We start from the raw sequence: 26,863 nt of genomic DNA, 5'->3' as shown, positions 1-26,863 counted from the left end.
ACAAGAAGAGAAAACCAAACACCGCATGTTCTCACTCATAGGTGGGAACTGAACAATGAGTTCACTTGGACTCGGGAAGGGGAACATCACACAATGGGGCCTATCATGGGGAGGGGGGAGGGGGGAGGGATTGCATTGGGGAGTTATACCTGATGTAAATGACGACTTGATGGGTGCTGACGAGTTGATGGGTGCAGCACACCAACATGGCACATGTATACATATGTAACAAACCTGCACGTTATGCACATGTACCCTAGAACTTAAAGTATAATAAAAAAAATAAAAATAAAAAAAATAAATAAATAAAACAACCCACTCCACCTGTGCCACACTCTGGATTCTCTTTACCCTTCCCTCTATCATTTGCATTTATTAACTTATAATATATAATTTACTGGTATTTTGCAGGATATGAATTTTTTTGTGAGCAAAGATGCAGACATGGGTAAAAGGTTATCCAATAAAAATATACAGAAATAATATTCCTAAATTTACAATTCAGTAGAATGCCTTATTAATTTGAAATATGGAGAAATATCATTTTCCTTAGACCTGTTTCTGTTTTTGTTATAATTATAATAATCACTATGCTATAGTTTGAATGTTTTCTCCAGAAAGCATGCATTAGAAAATTAATCCCCAACATGCTGGAAGATAGAGCATAATGCGAGAAGTTTAGGTCGCAAGGGCTCCACACTCATGAATGGATTAATGTTGTTTATAAAAAGGCTTGAAGCTAAGAGTTTGATCTTTTGCTTGCTCTTTCCCTCTTTTCTCTTCTGCCATGAGATGAAACAGCAATAAGCTACTCACCAGGTGCAGCTTCTCAATCTTAGACTTCCCAACCTCCAGAACTATAAGAAATAAATGTTTTTTTAAAATTACCCAGTCTATGATATTCTGTTTCAGCAGCATAAAATAGACTAAGGTACATGACATGTAAAATGGTTGAATATGTCTGAAAATGAAGATCTCTATTACAGAAAATTTTTATATTTTCCAGTTTGGCAATTAAAGAAGACAACCCAAATGAAAATAAGCAGGAACTCTTTATTTGGAGCTTGCTAAAGCAAGGGAGTCAGACACTATTGAGACTGCCAGATGGGAAGGGTTCCCCAGAAAAACTCCAACCAGCCTGTGTACTTGGAGAAATGCGCGCTGGGGTGGAGCCACACGTTCTAAGCCATTTGCAGCAGGGAGGAGCCTGGCCCCTCTTCTTCCAGTGTGGAATCTGGAATTCAAACTGCGATGTGGGAAGTGCAGCAGCAGGGACTCTGGCTTCATGGAGGGTCCCTGTTTCCCTTTTCACCCAATAAAACCCTGCCTTACTAACCCTTCAGATTGTCTGCAAGCCTAAATTTTTGTGGCCATGTGACAAGGACCTCATCTTTTGCTGAACTAAGGAGAAGCCCTGCAACACTAACGCTTGTGTTTAGCAGAGATGGAAAGGTAGGCAGGAAAATGGGAAAGCTTTATCATAGAAAAGGCAGAGGGAGGAGCTTCAGGTATGTTTTTATCAGAGGTTGTTGGCATTGACCAATCTAGTCTAATATCTCCCTCAGCTTGATTAAACTTTAGAGGCTTTTCCCAACTATAAGCCCCTGACTACCCTTTTCTTAGAGTGTTTAGAAAACTTGAAATTGTAAATTCTTTTTCTGCCCCTTGCAGATGTAAATTTTATACAACTCAGGAAAATCTTTCTCAAGGACTTGGGACCCACCCATATGAAATGTAATCAAGAAAGGTAGAGCCCCTGACTCCCAGTCTCTGTGGAAGGGTAGGAGCTCAACTTTGATAAAGACAGTTAGCAAATACAGATAGCCTAATAATATTGATCTTCCTCTCCTCTGAAGTCCTCCAATATTTTTCCATTTTGTTCATCCCAGTGTTAAAAAATGTCTACTATGTTTAAATAATTTGCTCAGGAATGACAACATTTGTTGCTTGCATAAAATTAAAATCCATACAATTCAAGATTAATTATTTTCACTCCTTCTTTCTTTCCTCCCTCCCTCCCTCCTTCCTTCCTTCCTTCGTTCCTTCTCCCTTTCCTTTCTTCCTCCCTCTTTGCCTCCCTTCCTCCCTCCCTCCCAGTAAGAATTATGTTAGGTAATCTTGTATTATTCCTTATCAGTCACAAAACCTCTGCTCTCTAGAAAATCTTCATTGAATTGGAGAAGTTCCAGTTCCTCAACTGGGTGGGAGATTGACCACTGGAGAAACCTAATGTTACAGCAGTTGAAAAGATGATCCAAAAGCCCTCTCGTCTCTGATACATTTCTCTAATCTTGATACATTTTTAACAAGTGTTGTTTTTATTCTTTTAATTTTAAGCTTAATTCTGCTAAAAGTTTATTATTCAGAAAAGAGCTGCCAAGATACTGTTCCAAAGAAAATACGTTTTTGTAGCTTGTGTGGGGATACTTCCAAAAGGTAATGTAGATTCCTCTGAAAAAGACAGTATCAAAATTATCCAGAGGCCTGGAGCTCTAAGCCCTTCATTGCATTCCATGTGCTGCTACTAGCATAACAAAGTCAATTAGTACCCTTTGGTCAATAATCCTCTCCACTATTCACACGGAAAAACTCTTGAGCTAGATAAGGTGCTCATTATCATGAGAGGAATAATTTGCATGTTAGCATGGGGGAAATATGATAGGGTTTTAAAAACCCTCTTCACTCTCACAGTCAACTTGATTGTAAAGGATGTAATCATTGCCTCTTTTTTGTAAATTGCATTTAATAATTTTGCATTTTCCCCACAACTTTCCACTAAAAGGCAGAGATAACCAATAAAGGATTTTAAAAAGTAAGCAAAAGTTTCTTTCAATTTTAATTTTCGTCAGTTTTCTATTATATACAATGCAGAGGTATATGTTTCTTGTTTGCTGGCAGTGGTTGGGGAGCTCCTCTTTAAACATAATGAAATCTCAGCAGTGGTAGATGAACTCTAATTCCCAGAAAAATAAGAGACTACTATTGTAAAGGCTCAAGGCTGGCAAACAAAGGTTGTGTTAAAGCCACTGAGTATAGAACAGATTTTTCATAACATGTCATCCCTCGTCAAGGTAAAAAGTTGCTAATCAATTTAAAGAGATGGAGTGGAGAGACAGGGAGAGAGAGAAAGCAGCAATGGCTGCTGCTCCTATAATAAGGTGACTAATTGTATGCTATTATCTGTTTGATGGTTTAAGCAGAATAAAGTGACACTGATCTGGAAATGTGAGAATGAAGCAGAACAAGAGAGTGTTTGTAAGAGGAATAATTTCAGGCACCCATGAGACTTCACATAAAACTCATTTGCACATAGACAGGGCTCTCTTGTGGATGATGGATAAATGTAAATCCTAGTTACCAGTGTTTCTTTTTTCTTTCTTTCTTTTTTTTTTTTTAACTGACAAGGCATTGAAGACAGAAGAATGGAATCTGGACAAAAATGGCTTCAAAAATGAGAATAATTTCTGAAGTAATTTAGATTTCTAAATGATTAGACAGTGACTGTGCGCACTGTTCCCTCAGGTCACTAACATAGATATTCTTAATAGTCATTCCTGCAATTTTCAATAGACATCAACAATATTGTCCAATCAAGCTAAACAAAATGTGAAAATGGGCTGTGAGTTTTAATCAATACTTGAAAGCTTTCAATTAAGTTTTACATAAGAGAAAACATACATGAACTTTAATCTTTTAAGCAAATTCTTACTGAAAAGGAGAAAGGGGAACAATTTTAAAACCAGAAAGATCAAAGCCAATTCAAGATGTACGAGCGCCATCTGGTGTCCATAATAAAAACGGTATCAGTTTGTATCAGTCAAACTCCCCTTTTGTGGGCTTTGTAGGGTTATAGTACACAGAGTAATTCTTGAAATGGGATTTACTCTATGTCTAATATCCAGATGTTACTATTTACTATTTGTTTTTAAAGCAAACTAACCTAAGGAAGTGAGGTGGGCTGAAGCAGTGGGTTTGCTGTTAACACATATATTCAAACATTTCAGGAAAAATAATTCATGTTTCAACTAGAGAATTCACATAACTGCTACAGTTCCCCACCCTAATTTACTCAAACCAACCTTCCCTGATACAGGAAAAGTGTTTCTATACTTTCAGAAGCAATGCCTCTATAAAAATATAGGAGAAGCAGATGGGGAGTATATTTTTAAGGAAGAAACTTTGAGGCTTATAATGCTAATGCACTAAGATAAATTTAGCAATATATTAAAAAAAGAAACCTAAGTAGTGGTACTTAAGTGTCTTGGAAATGTATGCACATATCTATTAATAGAACCTGAAAAATATACTGTCTTCCATACTGTTCTGCAACTGATTTTTACTATACCTATATATTAAGTGTAATAACTCATCCTGTTGTCTTAACATTTTTGGTATCATTTGAGCTACAGAGGTTTCTGACAATTTCAAGGACCAGCAGAATATTTCACAAATGAGGTACTTGCAACTCAACAACAATCAGCCCTCTGATATCATGAAATCTTCAGGCTTACCCTATGTGGTTTGGTTGTATTAATGAGTCCTAAATAACATTGTGTTTCTGTCTTTGAATAAATACATTCAGCAAAATTTTAACCATGTGTCTTTCTTACTGCAGCTAAATAATACGCAGCAAAAACACAGTCATAAAGAACATGAAAAAATAATTTATATATCCTTTGTCTTACAGAATAAGACATCTGAAGAAGATAATGTTTCTTTTGTTCTAAAAAAAAATCTGGACTTTCATTAAGAGAAAAAGCCATTTCAATAATGTAAAAATTGAGTCTTTAGAATGGTGTACCTTTTAATATCTGGTAACAGATAACTTTTGAAATTATTGCTGCAAAATAAAATGATTTCACAAGATTACAGCTAGAGGTTGGCACCTAATTTTCAAGCAATGGTGAGAAATTGTATGTGACTTTTACTTGTAGTCCCAAGTAATTATCCCTACCAGAAAAGAACTGGACCAAGAGGCACTAGGGGAGCTGGCCAAGCATGTCTTTCTTGTGTCCCAAGAGAGAACTGATGGATGTGGCAGAGGAGACGACTGGCTTCTGGGACTGGGATGTCTTAGCACCTGGCAACTTGCTCTCACCCCAGGGCTATGGCTGGCTTGGCACAGCAAGGAGTAGGAGAGGGCTTTAATATGATGAAGGCATTCAGAAAGGCTCAGGAGAGATGACACTATTCGTAGTAAGTCATGAAGTTCAAAAATTGTTCATAGGGAACTTAAGTTTTGACTTCGAGCAAGATCAGCTATTCAGTAGCTATTTTTGTTTTCCTGTAATTTAAGAAGACTTATGTCAGATGCCTTACACTAAATGTCTACTATATTTAAAGAATTTTCTCAGGTTTGACAACATTTGTTGCTTGCATAAAATTAAAATCTATATGATTCAAGATTAATTCTCTCGTACTAATAAACATAAAAGTATAAGAAATATCTTCTTAGAGTATATGCATTTGTAAAAAATAAAATGTAATTTTGGCTTTGAAACATGCATTTACTGCTTAATAAAAACTTGATGTACAAATTGTATCTTTACACTTTTTCCCAAACATCAAGAATTCTGTGCCATAATACAGAAGATGGCTAGGAGGCAGACTGTGGAAACATCAATTTTACAGTCACATCACAATTTTTGTTTCATTTTATACAAGATTTCTGCTTGAATATAAGTTAATTTTCACAAACATAAAAGTATATGTTTTATGCCCTAAAAATTTTTTTTCTGTCTTTTGGCATGACTGGTTTGGGAGAAGAGGAGGGACTGGGTTCAGCTGTGGTGCTTTGTTGTAAATGGCAGCGTGGCGTTTGCTACTGAGAAGGATGAAGCCTGGGTCTCAAGTCAACCTTTGCTGTACCTTTGCCACATGGTACTGTATGCTCGCTGGCTAGAAGGAGGGTGAGGGATTTTTAGAGTCTGCAAATGAGTGTGTGTGAGTAAGTGGTATCCACATTCTCAACTTCAAGTCACTGAAGCTTCTTTTTCCCAGAAAACAGGGGTCAGATGTTGCATTTCCTAAAACTAACCGAAGTTCGTTTTACTGATGCAGCACAAGAGTTGTAAAAAAAAAAAAAAAAAAAAAAAAGGAAAAGAGGAAAGATGCTTTTTAGGTGTTTGTTTGTTTGTCTGTTTTTGTCACTTGATGGAAAACACTGACGAAAGGTCAGAGCTCCCGTCCTGATCTTTTCATCAAGGCGCCTTTCCTAATAATATGGCTCAACTGTGAATGTAGAAGCTGGGGAGAGGGGAGAAAAAAAAAACTCTGGAGTTAGAGGATACAGAAAAATAAAAGAAAAATTGTTACAAATAAAGGGCGCAGACTTCAAAAACAAAAAAATCACAACCCAAACAAACCAAAATTTAAATGATCAGACTTGGCAGCACAAAGAAAATGCCCTCTCCTGATTTGTATTGTGGCAGTCTGAACACCCCAGAAAATTGTGCGTAAGAGTTTAGAAAAAGAACAAATAACAAATAAAAACAAAAGTAAACACACATACACACAAAACAGTAAACTTCTGGTAACTATTTTGGATTACAAACAGGATAAATTTAAGGTTCAAACAATCTGATAAAATAACCATTTGGAAACTGAAAAATAGATATATTTTCTATCATTATCTGTAACATTCAGGAGTACTATCTCCTAAGCTAACATTTTGACTTGGTGGTAGCTTAGCATTCTTCTTTGTGTTTTTTATTTGCTTGTTTTTGTTTTTGAGATGGTGTCTCGTTCTGTCACCCAGCTTGGAGTACATTGGCATAATACCAGCTCACTACAACCTCCGCCTCCCAGGTTCAAGTAATGCTCCTGCCTTAATCTCCTGAGTAGCTGGGATTACAGGCGTGCACCACCACATCCAGCTAATTTTTGTATTTTTAATAGACACAGGATTTCACCATGTTGGCCAGGCTGGTCTCGAACTCTTGACCTAAAGTGATCCTCCCACCTCAGCCTCCCAAAGTGCTGGGATTACAGGCATAAGCTACTGTGCTTGGCCTCTTCTTAGGGTTTTTTGTTTTTCTATCCACTCTTTGACATGAATTCCAAAGTAACTAATTTTTGATGTTTTTATAGGGGAAGCAATAGCACATGAATTAATGAGCATCTGGATGAAATTATTATATAGTATAAATAAAGCTTTAAATTATAAGAATAATAGTTATAGTAATGCCTTGAAAGTTTTGTTGCACGTAATCAATAGTAAGATTTTTAAGGTGCTAACAAAGAATAGTAGATATTTTAGTTTACCAGTTAAAGTTATATTGTCATATAGCAAGAATAACAACCAATAATTCACTGGCCATAGTAAATATTTGTAGTACATCAAATTTTATGCATAAAGTGAAAATATTACTGTTTTCATATTCTGTAATTGAGGCTGACATGATACAAGTTAGATAAATGGGATCTATACTGCTCTAAACATTTTATAAACATTAACTTTGTTAAATTGCCACCAGATCTGTGAAGTAAATGACATAATGTCCAATGATGGATGAGGAAACTAAAGCCCACAGAGTCTAAACAAGATGTACAAGGTGAAACAGTAACTGAGAGATCCAGAATTGAACCTACTTCTGCTCATTTTGCTATTCAACACTGAGTTTTCGAATATGGCTCACCTTATGAATATGGGCCATGAGTTGCATCTGAGTTACATATTACCAAAGAGACAGGAGAAACAGACATCAGAGATTTTCTTTAAGAAGTGTGTAACTCTAGAGATACACACACAAGGATAACATATATTTTAGTGTGATGGTGTGTGGTGCGGGCTATCAATATTGCAAAGGAGTAAGAGACAATCAGTTGGAGAAGGCAAAGAAAGCTTCTTAGAACAGGGAAATAAGCATTCTGTGCACTCAACATTCCCCAAGCATCTGCTATGTGCCAGAAACTGCCCAGTCATTGTGTTTACAAAGAGAAAAATACACAATTCTGATCTCAGTCTAATGGGAAAGAAATACAAGTGATAACGAAAGTATACTGCACAGTAATTAGGATTTTCATAAAGTTCAATGTAAGGTTTTGTAAAAGCATCAAAGGGACAATTAATGTGGCCTTTTAGGGTAGGGGTTGGGGGATGGAGATATTACACTAACAAAAAATCCTCCAAAATGAAATATTTGAAAAATGTTGAAGGTCAAGTAAAAATTATGCTGATGAAAAGAATGGGGACGTTAAAGCACTGCAGACAGAGCAAACAGCATGTGAAAAGCTTCAGCTGTGAGTGAGTACTAGCTACTCAAGACAACTGGTCAGCAGATGTGTTTAGAGTGGCAAGTGATAAAACAAGAGACAGAAGCCAGGGTAAGTCAGGAATGACATTTTATATTTAAAACAATTGGGAGGCATGGAATGATTTAAGCCAGAGACTGATGGATCAATGTGACTACAATATAGGAACAGATTAGAGGGTCTTGACAAGGGAGGCAAAGAAAAGAGATATTGATTTCTGAAATTAGTTAAGAAAATGGTGAACGTGTGAATGATGGATTAAGACAAATACATGTTCAATACATATGACAAGCAGTGACATAAAATGTTCCATTAATGACGACTAAGTGACAGAAATATGTATTAACTGTTTTATTATGTTTATGTTTGAAATTTTAAAATAAAATATATAAAATCACTTAAAATGAATTGATAATATACTATTCATTACATTGTGATAAAACATGATTATTGATAATGCAAAGATATTAAAAGATGCTCTGGATGAGACTAATTTAATGATTTCTAAAATCAATTACAATGATACATTTCTATGTTAGGAACTTTTCATAGTGCTATGAAAAAGAGTCACATATGCTCTTTAAATAGTTTTTTAATGATATAATTTAAAAAAATGTTTGAAGAAAAGTAAAATATTCATAACTCAAAAATAAACAATATTTTGTTTTTATAAGTGAAATCTACTAAATTTTCTCTAACAAAAGAGGGACAAGAAAAATACATAAATAAGTTACATATAAGAACTATGTACAAAGTGGAAAAAGTGAAATAGCATTGGTCCCACCCTAGGAGCACTTAAAATCTTTCTTCAGGAAATAGTACCTGGGACAAATCTTTAAGGAAGGGTTTTAGCTTGATGATAGATGTATGGATCTAGGCATATTCATTGAAAATAGATAAACTGAACAGGGCCCAGTGGTTCATGTCTATAACCCCAGCAGTTTGGGAGGCTCAGACAGGAGGATTGCTTGAGTCCAGGAATTCAAGGCCAGTCTGGGCAACATAGCAAGACTCTGTCTCTACAAAAAAATTAAAAATTAGCCAGGTGTGGTGACGCATGCCTATAGTTTCAGCTACTTGGGACACTAAAGTGGGAGGATTGCTTGAGCCCAGGAGATCAAGGCTGTGATGAGCCATGATTGTACCACTGCACTCAGCCAGGACAACAGAATGAGATCCTGTCTAAAAATATAAATTAATAAAAATCAATAAAAATCAATCAATAAATAAAAACAAATAAAATTTTAAAAATAAAAATGAAAAATTAAAAGCTATTATATTTTTTCTAACCAGTGAAATCAACTAAAGTTTTCTAGTCTCTATGCAAGAATAAGTTTTCTTTACTTCATACTACTAGAAATTAAAAGTATTACTAGAAATCCAAAAGAAAAATTCTTAACAGTGTAAACATTATGTTAAGAATGACTCCAAGATGATCATATATGTTGCAACTTTATAGCATTATGCTAAATGTTCTAGCTAATACAATGACACATGAAGAAAAAGAAAAATACACATACCAGAGAAGATAAATACCAGATTAACATACAAAATAAATATCTTTCTATACAACAGTTTAACGCAATTAAAAAGAATGGAAAATTACAATCGCAATTGAAGTCTTAAAATATATAATTAACTAAAATAAATAAGGATATTTAATAAGGAGATACCCACTTGAGAAAAGTAGAGATATATAACATTCTAGATTAGAAGACTCAATATTTTTAAATGATGATTCTCACAAAGGTATGAAAATAAAAAACTTGTAAGATGATTTGTTCATCTTGACCTTCAGATTCCAAAGTTCTGGAAGGAACAAATTAGGGGAAAAAAAGTATGTGTGTACATATATATATATATATATATATATATTTTTTTTTTTAGACGGAGTCTCACTCTGTCGCCAGGCTGGAGTGCAGTGGCACTTTTTTGGCTCACTGCAACCTCTGCCTCCTGGGTTCAAGTGATTCTCCTGGCTCAGCCTCCCAAGTAGCTGGGATTACAGGCATGCACCACCACACCCAGCTAATTTTTATATTTTTAGTAGAGATGGGGTTTCACCATGTTGGGCAGGATGCTCTCCATCTCTTGACCTCGTGATCTGCCCATCTTGGCCTCCAAAAAAAAAGCATAATGCATAATTTTAAAGGAAAGAACAGTGAGGGTAAACATATTCTACTAGAGATATAATTTTAAGTCAAGAGAATTTAAAAGAGTATGATATGAATGCAGAATAAACAAAATAATCAATTCAAAAATTAATAATGCAGAAATAGATGCATCAGTATACGAGAGTTTTAGTGTATAATAAAATCACATTTAAAATAAAAATAGAATAAGTTTTTCAATTTATAACACAAAAATAATTTGTAATCTGTATACATGTAAGAATTGTAAACTTAAGTTAGAGTTTCACTTTGCAACATGCACAGAAATAAATTCTGCATGGTTTAAAACCTATATGTCAATTAAAAAACAATGTTAGAAGGAACTATAAAATAATAATATTGTAATTTTATTAGGAGGATGGTATTTCCCAAGCCATATATATACAAGAAGCCATAGAGAAAAAAAGACCCACAAATGTGACCACAGAAATAAATGAAAATCTTCCCTGCCAAAACTATGAGTTATAAGACTTCTGATGTATTAAAGAGTAAAGAATTGTGCTATGATTGGTGGAACTATTTTCTAATGCTATAATATTTAATGGAAAAATATATAAACTATATTAAAAGGTCCAACTACTCAATAATTTAAAAAAAATTAAAAGAACCTAATAGAAACAAATCATAGAAGTACTATTACTAAAAGTAATGACTAATAATAATCATAGAAATACAAATTTAAGCAGAAAAACATGTTTTTGAGCATGGAAAAAAATAATTACTGAAAATATCCAATATTAGGCAGTGATGTGGAATATATATTCCTGTTGACTGTTGTTAAGAATATATATTGGTATAGTAGTTTGTAAGATGATTTGGGATTAGCTATCAAAATGTCAAAAATGCGAATTCTTTTACCCTATTCCACTTCTAAGGATTTTTCATGAGCAGAATGCTATTTCAAAATGGCTGGATTTTCAGATTGTAGCTACACTATTCTGTGATCTCTTTTATAAAATAGCCAAATACGAGAGAGAATTAGGAAACAAAAGTTACATTTTTGTGTGTGTGTTCCAGTTCAGTGCTTTCAAATATGTGAGCCATGTATATCATTTTAAATATTCCGATGACTACATTTTAAAAGGTGAGCATAAAGGCGAAAATAATTTTAATAATATATTTGATTTAGCCACATATATCTAAAATATTGTCATTTCAATTTTTGATCAATATAGATTTTATTATCTATATATTTGCATTCTTCTTCCTTACTATGTCTTCAAAATCTGGTTTGTGTATTATAAAATACAGCACATATCAATTAAGAAAGACTAGCCACATTTCAAGCGCTCTGTAATCACGTGTGGCTAATGGCTACCATCCCAGAGAGTGTACCTCTACATTGCAGTGTGTCAGACATAATTTTCACCAGTATCCCTCTGAGAGCAGTGATCTGCACTTAAGCTTATGGATCACACCTATGACATAGGTATGATCTGTTACTGTCACCAAAGCTAATATTAGACATTGGAATCTAACCATCCACTATGCTGTCATTACTGTACATTTTGTACAAAGACCTGAGTGACACCAACATTACCAACTTGCTTTTGTTAACAAAAGATAGGATCAAATAGTAGAAAAAGAATTGATGTTTTTAATCAATAATATCTGTTGAATGAATGCTGAATGAAAGGGCTTTAACAGTTGTAGTCCAATTTTGAATAAAAAGCTGTGTGGTCTTGATCAAATCATTTTGAATCTGTCTATCTCGGAGTTTACAGCTTTAAAACACCTACCTAATAGGGCAGTAAAGTTGTTGTGTGAAATCAATATGATGGTTTTCCAGATTTCTTTATGTATGCTATCTTTTTCCAAAATAAATTAGTTAACTATTTGTAGACATATATAGAATTCAAACAATAAAAGCAGATTTCATTTTAAAACTGAAGAAATTTGGCAATACAAAGTTAAGATACAGAAATAAAATTACAGCAGGGCTAGAATCAGAACTTAATATGTTACTGTAAGATTCTATATAAAAATTTTGCCCCAAGGATATGAACAGACATTTCTCAAAAGAAGACATTCATACAGCCAACAGGCACATGAAAAAATGCTCATCATCACTCGCCATCAGAGAAATGCAAATCAAAACCACAATGAGATACCATCTCACACCAGTTAGAATGGCAATCATTCAAAAGTCAGGAAACAACAGGTGCTGGAGAGGATGTGGAGAAATAGGAACACTTTTACACTGTTGGTGGGATTGTAAACCAGTTCAACCATTATGGAAAACAGTATGGCGATTCCTCAAGGATCTAGAACTAGATGTACCATATGACCCAGCCATCCCACTACTGGGTATATACCCAAAGGATTATAAATCATGCTGCTATAAAGACACATGCACATGTATGTTTATTGCGGCACTATTCACAATAGCAAAGACTTGGAATCAACCCAAATGTCCATCAGTGACAGACTGGATTAAGAAAATGTGGCACATATACACCATGGAATACTATGCAGCCATAAAAAAGGATGAGTTTGCATCCTTTGTAGGGACATGGATGCAGCTGGAAACCATCATTCTTAGCAAACTATCACAAGAAGAGAAAACCAAACACCGCATGTTCTCACTCATAGGTGGGAACTGAACAATGACATCACTTGGACTCGGGAAGGGGAACATCACACATCGGGGCCTATCATGGGGAGGGGGGAGGGGAGAGGGATTGCATTGGGAGTTATACCTGATATAAATGACGAATTGATGGGTGCTGACAAGTTGATGGGTGCAGCACACCAACATGGCACAAGTATACATATGTAACAAACCTGCACGTTATGCACATGTACCCTAGAACTTAACGTATAATTAAAAAACTAAATAAAAATAAAAATAAAAAAAATAAAAAAAAATTTGCCCCAAAATTAGTTACATTATTTTTCAGAAAGAGCAATTTAAAAATATCTATCTGATTTGAGTTACAAAGCTGTTGATATGGATTGCCTGTGTGTCCCCACCCGAATCTCATCTTGTAGCTCCCATAATTCCCACGTGTTGTGGGAGGGACCAGGTGGGAGATGACTGAATCATGGGAATGGATCTTTCCCATGCTGTTCTTGTGATAGTGTATGACTCTCACAAGATTTGACGTTTTTTAAAAACAGGAGTTTCTCTGCACAAACTCTTTTTTTTTTTTTTGCCTGCCACCATCCACATAAGATGTGACTTCTGCCTGCTTGCCTTCCACCATGATTGTGAGTCCTCTCCAGGCATGTGGAAATGTAAGCCAATTAAACCTCTGTCTTTTGTCAATTGCCCAGTCTTGGGTATGTCTCTATCAACAGCATGAAAACATATAGGGGTGGGGTGTTGCTGAAAAGACACTCTAAAACATGAAGGCAACTTTGGAACTGGGTAACACGCAGAAGCTGGAGCAGTTTGGAGGGCTCAAAGAAGACAGGAAAATGTGGGAAACTTTGGAACTTCCTAGATACTTGTTGAATGGCTTTGACAAAATTGCTGATAGTGATATGAATAATAAGGTCCAGGCTGAGGTGGTTTCAGATGGAGATGAGGAACTTGTTGGGAACTGGAGCAAAGGTGACTCTTGTTATGTTTTAGCAAAGAGACTGGTGGCATTTTGCCCCTGCCCTAGAGATTTGTGGAACTTTGGACTTGAGAGAGATGATTTAGGGCATCTGGAAGAAGAAATTTTTAATTAACAACATATTCAAGAGGTGACTTGGGTGCTGCTAAAGGCATTCAGTTTTGTAAGGAAAGCAGAGCATAGAAGTTCAGAAAATTTGCATCCTGACAATGCGATAGAAAAGAAAATCCCATTTTGTGAAGAGAAATTCAAGCTGGCTGCAGAAATTTGCATTAGTAACAAGAAGCTTCGGACTGCCTGAGAATGAATTCTGGGTGATATGGTTTGGCTCTGTATTCCCACCCAAATCTTATTTCAAATTGCAATCTCCAGGTGTTTAGGGAGGGAACTGGTAGGAGGTGACTGGATTATGCAGGCAGTTTCCACTATGCTATTCTCATGATAGTGAAGTCTCATGAGATCTGATAGTTTAAAAGTGTGACACTAACCCTTTGCACTCTCTCTCTCTCCTGCCACCATGTAAGAGGTGTCTTACTTCCCCTTCACCATCTGTCATGATTTTAAGTTTCCTGGGCCTCCTCAGCCATGTGTAATTATGAGTCAATTAAATTTCTTCTCTTTATAAATGACCCAGTCTCGGGTAGTACTTACAGCTGTGTGAAAATGGATGAATACACTGGGCACACCAATTTCTATGTTTGTGACATTGCCCTTTTTGCATCTTAGTTTATTAATAAATAAATAAGAGGTATAATAATAGTATCTTTTCTACAGGGTTTCAAGAGGATTGAATAAGATATCATGTAAAAGTCTTGGAAGAATGTCTGCCACATAGTGTGTTATAAACCTTTGTTGTGATTATTTCCTTTTTCTATGAAATTAAAGTGCAGACATGATGCATGCTTGGCACTCAGCAAAATGCCTGACATAACAGTAATTTAATAAATATGTTAGTTAACATATGTATGTACTTTTAAAAATCTGAATCAAAGCTATGTTCTGCATAATCTAATAAATGCTATAAAATCTTTGACAGAGAAAAGGAAGCAAAAGAAGCCTCTCACACTAAAGGAGTTAAGTAATCTTTTCCTACGAGGTCTGAATTGCTATCTCTGTTGATTCTGCTGATGTTTTAACCATTATCCCTTTGTAAGCGAGGATATAAAGAAAAATCTCAATGAGTAGTACCTAATGGGGGCTCTAGAATGCAATACAGGGATGGTATTAACAATTTGAACAAATCGTGTCGTTTCAGTAAGTGAATATTGTACAATAGTGCCATATTGTCATGGGTAATTATCTTTGAAGTCTCTCTCTTTTTTTATGCTACATATAATTCTATCCTACAACTATCTCCTACCATACAATGTAACTATCAACTATCTCAGCTGTACTATCAACTTAGACACTCAGTAAAGAGCTGCTTATTGAACTGAATTTGCATATACAGACTGTCACATTGCATTATGACGTGAAACCTAAAGAAAAACAGAAATATTTACACCAAAATTTTCAGCAAAATTAACTTTTCTGTCCCATTAAAAAGACAAACAGTTCTGGTATGAAAATTTGGTATATATTTATGAACAATTCAAACCATAATGAACTTAGACTCTCAAGTTTATATTTGAGTTCTGCATGTCACATATAAATGTTTGCACATAAAAGTATGTGGTTTAAAAAATAAATTTTCTTATTCCAACCCCCATTTGTAAGTAGAACTTGTACAATAGATCTTTGATAGAATTATGTGCTTCTCTTACTTTCCCAGTTCACTAAAAATCTTCATCTTTAATAATTCCCCTAAAGATTTTGCAGTGATTCTCGTTGTAATTTGCAGACACATATTGCTGTGTTTAAACCTTTTTATAGTCTCGCATACAATAAGGAGTAACTGCTCTCCTTATGAAAAGGGAAAATGAGGCTGATCGATTTGCCTTCTCAGTAGTATTGAGACATTTCCTCATCAGATTAATAGCTCTGTTTCCCCAAAATTCCTTGCTTTCAAGGGATAATTAAAGAGAAATACCACCTAATGTCTTCTACCCCTTCCTCAATTTCAAGCTTGAATTACGTATTCCCAAACTTTAAAGGATTATTTTTCCTTTTAAAATCATTTAAAATCAATTCTTATCATATTTGCTACTTACTAATTTGTTTTTAAATTAAAAATCACCATTACATTTCAGTTTTTACTTCAAAATTCAAAATGTAAGTATCTTCCACGGTACACCTACTCTGTAGAATTGGGGTGAAGGATTCACTTAATTTTCTGCAGTGTATTTCAGTACGCTGACACTGGCACTCACACATTATAGGTAAGAGGAAAAATTGCACAGATTTTCTGAATCAAAATTTTGAAATATGTATTGAAATCTTTAAAACATCCATAATCACATCATCCAGCATTTCACTTTTGGTCCCAAACCATTTACATACATAGAGATTTGTGTAATAATGCAATTAAATGTATTCCAAAATGGTTTCTTCTGTGGAGATTAGTCAAAGTTCTCTTGATAATTGTTACAAATGAGCAACTAAATATATATGTGAATACATGGATTGATTAAATATTTTATAATATGTACATGTTATATATATACCTCTTTAAAGGATGCATAAATGAATAAAAATAATTTCCTAAAATATAAAAGAATGTACATTATGAAAAATATAATCCTGATTACATGGAAAAAGAGAAAATTATGATTAGACATGCTAAATTTTAGTAGTGGTTAATTCTAACTGGTTGGTACAGAGAATTTTAATTTCTTTATTTGTGATTTCTGGCATTCCCTTAGTTTCCTATCATAAAGGGCTTTTTCTCTGAGGTTATAATTATTGAACACTTTTCAGTGGGGAGAAATTATTCAGTAAAAATCTGCCTCCAATATTGTGGTAAGCACATTATAACAGCTTCTTGCAGACAGAGAAAAAATTACATGCAGTCACAAAACCTAGGTCATATAATTTACTTCTCTTGGACAGTGACCCTTTAACCTAGTTCAAATCCAGTAACATTGGGCATATCCAGAAGACAAAATAGTTCTCTATGGTCTCAGTGTCACTTGGTGTGATGACGATCCCTAGCCTGTTCTATCCATCATTGCATTTATGTACAAAGTATTTTGTTTGTCCCAGTTTCATGTTATTTTTGTAGCTTCAAAATGATAAAACATAGCAATCAGGCATCCCACCTGTCCTGGATTTTAACCAAGAATAAAATAAATCACAATAGCTTTGCACTCAGTTGAAAATTAATATTCATTGCCCGAGTAACGAATAAAAGGCATGATAATATCATGTAAGTCATTAGGTCTGTGGATGTCACTTTTGTACCATCTAAATTATCATATTTATCATTTTTCAGGCCTTAGAGTGTCTTAAAGGGAGACTACAAAATATATCTAGAGCTTGCCAGAAACTTGGTGGCTGCTGAGATTCATGCTAAAGGACTTTCAAAGAAAAAATCCTTGATACTTAATATCATCAGGGTCAAGGGAGTATTTGAGAGACTTGATGCAGCAGAGCAAAGACAGGTCAGCAGGCTTGCTGCCATGTGAAAGTTATAAAGCAGAAGAAAACCTAATTTTTGCACTCCCTTAAGAGACTAAATGAGCAAAGCAAAGAAAACAAAGCTATAATAGCCTCTCCCTAAAAATCCAGCTTACTGTTCTCTCTTCTCAGAATGTAAACGCTAAACATTTAATCAACTTAGAGTTGTTTCCTAGCATGTGTGGTTTAATTGCCACACACATTTTTTAAGGTAAGCCTTGCCTTAAGCTGGTTTCTTTGATATGAGAAAGAAATCTTCAATTTGAATTAACATCTGAAAGGATATAAAGAATATCATGGAAAAAGAAACCTCCCAATGTCTTGCTAGAAATTAAGATTTAATATTATGATTGTGCTAGAAAAAAGTTGCAAATATTTGAAGCACCAATTCTTTTTTTTTTTTTTTTTCTATACTTTAAGTTCTAGGGTACATGGGCATAACGTGCAGGTTTGTTACATATGTATACTAGCACCAATTCTTAATGCTACCCTCTGTAAAGTAATTTCATGGAGAAAATAAACTCATATACATTTTCTAGACCTAACCCTTTTCCATGTTCAAGTTGATATGCTGCCTCACTAAGCATTTTCAGAAGCTGATGATAATCATGAACACTGGCTATCTCTGGGCTTTGTCTCCCCTCTCTTTTTTGTCTCACCTTCTGATATGATTGCTAACAAGCAATAAAAAGGCTGAAATTATCTCACAGAAAACCAGAGAACCAATTCATACCTTAAAAAATATATGACTATGAATGCATTTTACATGTATTACTCCATGTTATGACAGTAATAATTGTGAAAATAATGATAGCAACTATGTATTAAGTGTTTCTATGCTAGAAATGGGACTATTTATAGATAGACAATGATATGGTAATCATATGAAATATGTATATATAAATATGTGTGTATTCAATTCCTTTAACCACATATTCGTGTTGTTATATATAAAGCACTTTCACTACATACTTTATATTTTATGAATTCCTGAAACATCCTAAAAAGATGAGATTTTTATTAGCATGAATTTCCAATGAAAAAACAAAGATATTCTAGAAACTTCTGTTTTGTGGTTCATCATATAAAAAGTTTAGAAATCACCACTCCATCCTAATCACAAGCAAAAAGCTGAACAAACTGAAAAATCAGCAACTTTTTTTAGATCTGTCAGAGAAGCAAGGCACCTGACAAACTGTTAAGGTACCAACACCTTAACACTACGTTACTAGAGTCCTATTTACTGCAGTTCTTTTACCTGATACATCATCTACATTTTTCAACAAAAAATTACAAGACATACTGAAAAGCAAAAACATAGTTGGAGGAGCCTGGAGAAGCCTGAGAACCAGAGTTCAATATGGTAAGAATGTTGACATTATATGATGGGAATTTTTTAAATTATGATTAATTAGCTGAGGGCTTGAATGATAAAAAAGTAGAAAACATGCAAGGACAGATGGATAATGTAAGCAGAGAGATGAAAATTCTAGGAGAGAATCAAAAAGAAATGCCACTGATTAAAAACACTATAACAGAAATGAAAAATGCCATTGATGAGCTCGTTAGTAAACTGCACATGGTTGAGGAAAGAATCTCTGAGCTTTAGAGTATGACAATAGAAACTTCCAAAACTGAAAAGAAAAGAGGAAAAAAAGCTGGCAAAAACAGTGAATAGTCCAAAACCAGTGGAACAACTCAACATATGGGTAATGAAAATTCACAAAAAAGAAGCGAGAAAAAAACAGAAGCAATATGTTAAAGAATAATAATTGAAGATTTCCCCTAAATTAAGGTCAGACATCAAATCACATATCCAGGAATCTCAGAGACTATCAAGCAGAATAAAGGTAAAAAAAAAAAAATACACGTAAACATACCATATTCAAACCTCAGAACATCAAAGACTAAAAAAAAAAAAAAAAAAAAAAAAAAAAAAATCTTGAAAGAAGAAAGATGAGAAAAACATTTCACCTATAGAGAGAAAATTATAAGAATTATGTCTGATATCTCAGAAACCATGCAGGAAAGAAGAGAATGGAGTGAAATATTTAAAGTGTTGAGAGTAAAATCCACCAACCTAGAATTCTCTGCTATGCAAAATTATCCTTCAGAAGTAAAGGAAAAATAAAGACTTTCTAAGTCAAAAATTAAAAGAATTTGTTGCCAATAGACCTCCCTTGCTAGAATTATCAAAAGATGTTCAGAAAGAAGAAAAATTATATGGTTCAGAAGCCATACCTACATAAAGAAAGGAAGAGCATCAAAGAATAAATAACTGAAGTTAAAATAAAATATTTTATTCTCCTGCTCTTAATTGATCTAACACACACTGTTCAAAATAATTATAGCAGCAATGTGTTAAATTATGTATGCTTATATATATGCTTATGTATATATGTATGCTTACATATATATCACATGTGTATGTATATGCGCACACAAAACTTAATTATTTTTCTATATACCAACAATGAAAAATTTGATATGTGAAATTTGAAAATACAATTACAATAGCACCAAGATAATGAAATGCTCAGATATAAATTTAACAGAATGTATACAGAATATATATGCAGAAAACTACAAAACACTAAATCAAAGGAAATTTAATTAAATTAAAACATAGTCTGTACTCATGGATATAGACTATCCATGAATAGTTGGAAGACTCGCTTCTCTTACAATGCCAATTCTTTCCATCTTCATCAATAGATTCAATAATGTCTCATCCAGCTGATTTATTCCAATGCAAAGTGTTACATCTGACAATCACTGGATATAACCAACATCAATTTGGCAAAGAATAAAAATTATCTGATCATGTCAGTTGATACAGAAAGTATCAACAAATCCTAAATCTACTGTGGTTAAAAAAAATTACCATGATGTGTGTATTTCAAGAAATCTAGAAAGATTTTGAATGTTGTCGCCACAAAGAAACACTTTAAAAGTGAGGAGTATGATAATTACTCCCATTTGATCATTACGCTATGTTTATATGCATCTGATCATCATACTATGCTTCCATGTATTACATTGTACCTCAAATGCATATGCAATTATTATGTATCAATTATAAATTTAAAAAATTAAAAAACAAACTCAGCAAGCTTTTTCATAGCTGTCAAAAACTGGATTCTTAAGTTTACATGATAACCCAAAAGCCAAAAAGAAAGCTAGAGAACTTACACTAACTAATTTTTAGACTTTCTATAATTCTTAGGTAACCAAGACACTGTGAAATTGTTAAGAATAGACACAGACAACAATGGAACAGTTCTGATCTTTGACAATGGTGCCAGGACAACTCAATGGACAATCTTTTTACCAAATGGTGTTGGAACAAATGGTCATCCACGTGCAAAACATGAAACTAGCCACAGACCTTACACCTTTATTAAAGATGACTTCAAAATGGACCATAGACTAAATATAAAATTAAGACTGTAAAATTTCTGGCATACACCTGTAATCTCAGGACTTTGGGAAGCCGAGCCAGGTGGATCACCAAGTCAAGAGTTCAAGACCAGCCTGGCCAAAATGGTGAAACCCTGTCTCTACTAAAAATACAAAAATTAGCTGGGCATGGTGGTGGGCGCCTGTAACTCCACCTACTAGGGAGGCTGAGGCAGGAGAATTGCTTGAACCCAGGAGGCAGCAGTTGCAGTGAGCCAAGATTGTGCCACTGCACTCTAGCCTGGGTGACAGGGCAAGACTCCGTCTCAAAAAAAAAAGACAAAAATTTTTAGAAGAAAACAGGAGAATATCTATGTAACCTTGAGTGTGATGATGAGACTTTTAGATAGAACATCTAAAGCAAGATCCAGAAAAACAAAATTGGTGAGTGTGAGTTGGATTTTAGAGAAGTTAAAACCATTTGATGTTGGAAGCACACTGTTAAGAGAATGAAAAGATGAGGGAGAAGTTAGACATAAAGTACTAGCACCACATGTGAAGTTGCATAGTATTATGTGAAAATGAACATTGATTGCTTATAAATGTATACACAAATACTAGCGCAATTATTTTAAAAATTTTAAAGAAGAATAATAGATTTGCTAAGAAAGAAGAGAAAATTGAACAACATAAAATGCTCAATGAAAACCACAAAGGGCAGAAAATTTTTGGAAGATCCTCCCTAAAAAATAGAGAATAGTAACAAATACGGTAGAAATTAATTTAAATATATCAATAATCATCTTAAATGTCAATGGCCTAAGCACACGGATTAAAAGACAGAAATTGTCAGAGTAGATCAAAAACTAACATCTAACTAGATGTTGTCTATAAGAAACTTATTTTAAGTAAAAACAGACATAAAGTAAAGGGATAAGGGAAGATACCCCATAATAACACTAATCAAAAGAAAGCATGAGTAGCTGTATTAACTTCAGACAGAGGAGATTTCCAAGCATGGAATGTTACTAGGGATAAAGAGGGGCATTACATAATGTTAAAGAGGTGAATAATCCAAGAAGATATAACAGTTCTTAATGTATATGCATGTAACAACAGAACATAAAAATATATAATGCAAAAACTGATAGAATTGCAAGGATAAATAGATGAATTCACTATTATAGTTTAAGTATTTAGCATTGCTGTACCACAAATTGATAGTTTCAGCAAGGAGAAAATCAGTAAGGTCATAGTTGAACTGAGCAGTTGCATTAATCAACTAGATACAATGGATATCTATAGACCACTTCACCCAACAACAGCAGATTGAACATTCTTCTCAAGCTCACATGGAATATTTACCAGATTAGTCCACATTAAATGTCATAAAACACATCTCAAATTTCAAAGAATAGAAATTATACATCTTCTCTTAGACAAGAGTGATATTAAACCAGAGATCAATAACAGAAAAAGAATTGAAACACCCCAAAACACTTAAAGGTTAAACAACATATTTCTAAATAACATAAAGATCAAAGAAGAGTTAACAATAAAAGTTTGAAAACATTTTGAAGTAATTGAAAATGAAAATAAAATTTATTAAAAGTTTGGAATGCAGTAGAAGCAGTACTTAAAAGACATTTATAGCATTAAATGCATGTATTGAAAAAAAGATCTGAAATTAATTATCTAAACTTCCACTTAAGGACGCTATCAAAATAAGAGAAGACAAAATCCAAAGTAAGCAGAGGATTAAGAAATAAAAATTAGAGCAAAAAATCAATAAAATTGGAAACAGGAAATTAATAGAGAAAATTGATGAAACTGAAAACTGGTTATTTGACAAGATCAGTAAAATCAATGAAACTATCCAGGTTAATTGAGGAAAAAAGGAGAATGTGGCACATAAACATAATGGAGTACTATTCAGCCATAAAAAAAGAGTAAGATCCTGTCATTTGCAACAGCACAGATGGATACACAAACTTTGTTGTTCTCACATATTTGTAAGACTTTAAAACAATTGAACTCCATGAGTTCAATGTCACTACTCACGGAGACAGTGAGTAGAAGAATGGTTGGCAGAGGATAGGAGGATAGTTGGAGTGGGCAGTGAGGATGGTTAATGGGTACAAAACATATTTTAAAAGTATGAATAAGAGCTAGTATTTTATAGGACAACAGAGTGACTATAGTCAATAATAACTTAATTTTACATTTAAAAAAACTAAAAGAAGATAATTGGATTATTTTTAACCCAAAGGATAAATGCTTGAAGGGATAGATATCCCACTTACCATGATGTGATTTATGCACTACATGCCTATATCAAAGTATCTCATGTATCCCATATAAATATACACCTACTATGTACCCACAAAAATTAAAAATTTTTTTAAAAACCCAGCATGTCAAGTATGGTCTTACTTTTGTGCAAATATATTTACATATGCATTCAAAAGAAACCCTAAAGGACATTCCCCAAAATTTGTAAGGGTGTTTTTTTTTTTAAAGATGGTGAATTTGGGGTAATTTTTTTTTCTGTTTTTGCATTTCTGAGTTTTCTATACTGAAGGAGAATAACAAAATCAGGACCGACACTACCCAACTTCAAGGCTTACTATAAAGCTATATAATCTACAAGTGTAGTGTTGACCCAAAAAATATAGATAAAAAGATTGATAGAACAGAATAGAGCTCCCAGAAATAGGCCCACATAAATGTAGTCGACTGACTTTCGACAGAAGAGTAAAGGCAACACAATGAGGAAAAGAGAGTCATTTCGGATGGAAAACTGAACACTGGAACAACTAAACATTCACATCAAAAATTCAAATCTAGACACAGACTTTCCATAATTCACATAAATGAAGTCAAAATGAATCAAAAATCTCAATGTGAATGGAATTCAAAACTATAAATCTCTTAGAGGATAACGTAAGAGAAAAGCTCAACTACTTTGGATATAGTAATGACTTTTTGCATACAAACTAAAGGCATGATCCATGAAGGAAATCATTGATCTGAACTGATCAATTGAGCTGAACTTCATTACAATTTTTTTAAAAATTCTGCTCTATTGAAGAAAATATCAAGAGTATGAGAAGGCAAGCTACAAACTGAATAAAATATTTTAAAAAAACACACATCTTATAACAAACTATTATACAAAATTTCTAAAATATACAGAAAAACTCTTAGAAGTTAAAAATAAGAAAACAAATAACCCAATTAAAATCTAGCTAATGACCTGAACAGGCAACTCACCAAAGAAGATATACAGATGGCAAATAAGCATAAGAAAAGATGCTCATTTAATATCATATGTCATTAGGGAATTATAAATTAAAACATCATTGAGGTATCACTATCCACCTATTACAATGGCCAAAATTCAAAACTCTGACAACACCAAATGCAGCTGAGGATGTGGCGCTCAGGGACTCTCATTCATTGATAGTAGGGATGAAAAATGGTATAGCCACTTTGGAAGGCAGTCTGGCAGCTTTTTTACAAAACTAAATATAATATTACCATATGATCAAGCAATCACACTCCTTAGTATTTACTGAAATGGTTTGAAAGTTTATGTCCACAAAAAAATTCTGCAAATGAATGTTATAGCAGTTTTTTTTCTTTTTTCAGAATTGCCAGAACTTGGAAACAACCAAGATGTCCTTCGGTAGGTGAATGGATAAATAAACTCTGGTACATCCAAACAATGGAATATTATCCAGAATTAAAAAGAAATGAGCTATCAAGTCATGAATAGATATGAGGAAACCTAAATGCATCTTACTAAGTGAAAAGAAGCTAATCCAAAAAGGCTACATTATGTGTGATTCCATCAATGTGACATTCTGGAAAAGACACAACTATAGAGACAGTAAAAGATTAGTGGTTGCCAGGAGGTAGAAAGAAGGGAGGTCTGAATAGGATATCTCACAGGACTTACGTAGAATTTTTAAGGCAGTGAAACTATTCTGTACAATACGACAATGGTGGATACAGGTCATTATACATTTGCCCAAATCCATAGAATATCCAACACCAAGAGTGAACCCTAATGTGAAATATGGAACTTGGGTGACAGTGGGATGTCAGTGCAGATGTATCAATTGTAACGGACGTGCCACTGAGGTGCAGAATGTCGACAGTTGGGTAGGTTGTGCATGTGTGAGGACAAGAGGTATATGGCAACACTCTGTAATTTTACTGTGAACGTAACGCTGCTCCAAAAAATAAAGTTCATTAATTATTTTTTAATTGCAGTCCAGAGGCTTTAAATGACTTCCCCAGGCAAAATAATTGTTAAAGCTATGTGGAATTTGAATTCAAGTTTCTTCAGTGGTGTCTCCACAATGCCACGATGTCCATATGTAGTTGAAACCTAAAGATGAGGTAGTGTTAATTGACTTCAGAGTCAAGAGATTGCCCCCATCTTCGTTGGCCTGGGAAGTTGTTTCAGGGAAAGTAAGTTATAAATCAGGTTGAATGATGGAAATATTTGAAAGTGGATTCGCCTATGTGACCATATATACAGAATTAGGCACAAACGGATGAAAAAAGAAGGACATAGTGAAGGGATAAAAGTTTGGGAGGGGACAGCCCTGATATTTTCAGAAGAATAATGAGAGATGAGACTTTGAATTAAGTCTGTGGTGAATAGAGGGATGTCCCTATTTGTCAGGAGGCTGGAATTCAAGGCTAGATCCCAGAAGAGATACTAAGAATGTAAAGCAAAAACCAAGAAATATTTAGAAGAAACAGTTGAAATTATGTTAATGAAAAGGAGTATTTTATTTTTAGTACCAGGAATCCTAAAGAGGAAAGAGGAATTTTACAAGGGAAGGTTTAAACAGCTGGATTATATACCACAGAGAAATCAAAAATCATGTGATATGACATCCAAACATCATTCAAATTTTCAAGTCCTGAAATGTTTCCCCTAGCTGTCGCAACAGTTTTCTTTAGAGATAATCATCTTAAAGTGTCTCTCTGCTATGGTGCATAAACATTAAGCCAATTTCCTCGTTTATTAGCTCTCCACTATGGACCTTGTACTATTCTAAGGGTTTAGATAGATTAAAAATATGATAGATAGATAGATAGATTACATAGAAGATAAATGGATGGATAGATAGATATGTGTGTATATATATACACACACAAATATATAGACACACATAGAAACTCATAGTATATGATACATATGTAGATCAATTAAAACTACTACAATCTAACACATATCACTCTCCCCTTCACAAGCATACTCTTTACATTCTTTTTCACACTGCAGCTTCAATCATATGTTTGCTTAACTTGCTTTTCATATTAGAGTAAAAGCTGTTTTATCAGCAGCCTGTCAACTAGAAATCTATTTATGGCTACTCTTGCTCATTTGCAGTGCTCAGTCACTCTCCAAGTTATGAAATGTGAATCTCCTATATACACAAATAACCATTTGCACAGTGCATGCTCCTCTTCTCACTCACTCTTGAGATTGCTCCATCACAGCTACAACTCAAACTGTCCCAACATAAAAATCACACCCAGGTAATTCACTGTGTTCGGTTGCTACGTCAATTGAGAAATGTCAATATCCATTGAGCATATGTTGTGTGTCAGGTTCTGTATTTGTTATATCTCATGCATTACTGCTTGCAAAACTCGTAGATACATATTAAGTAGAGGTTTCATTTCCATTTTTCAGGGAAGAGAAACAGGCGTCAGAGAAGTGATACCAGCTGTGCAAGGCCACACACCTCTAGGAGTAAATCTGGCATGTGAGTGAGATTGGACCTGGTGATTGTTGCATACTTGATTCATCAGACTCTGCTAACCATAGAACCCTAATTTAGGACATGAAAAGAAAATGCCAGGTTCTCTGTTGATTAATGCTGTCCTTCTGAAAAT

Source organism: Piliocolobus tephrosceles, chromosome 14 (genome assembly GCF_002776525.5).
Source record: "Piliocolobus tephrosceles isolate RC106 chromosome 14, ASM277652v3, whole genome shotgun sequence".
NCBI classification, from domain to species: domain Eukaryota; kingdom Metazoa; phylum Chordata; class Mammalia; order Primates; family Cercopithecidae; genus Piliocolobus; species Piliocolobus tephrosceles.
Note: the sequence above shows the minus strand (reverse complement) of the source record.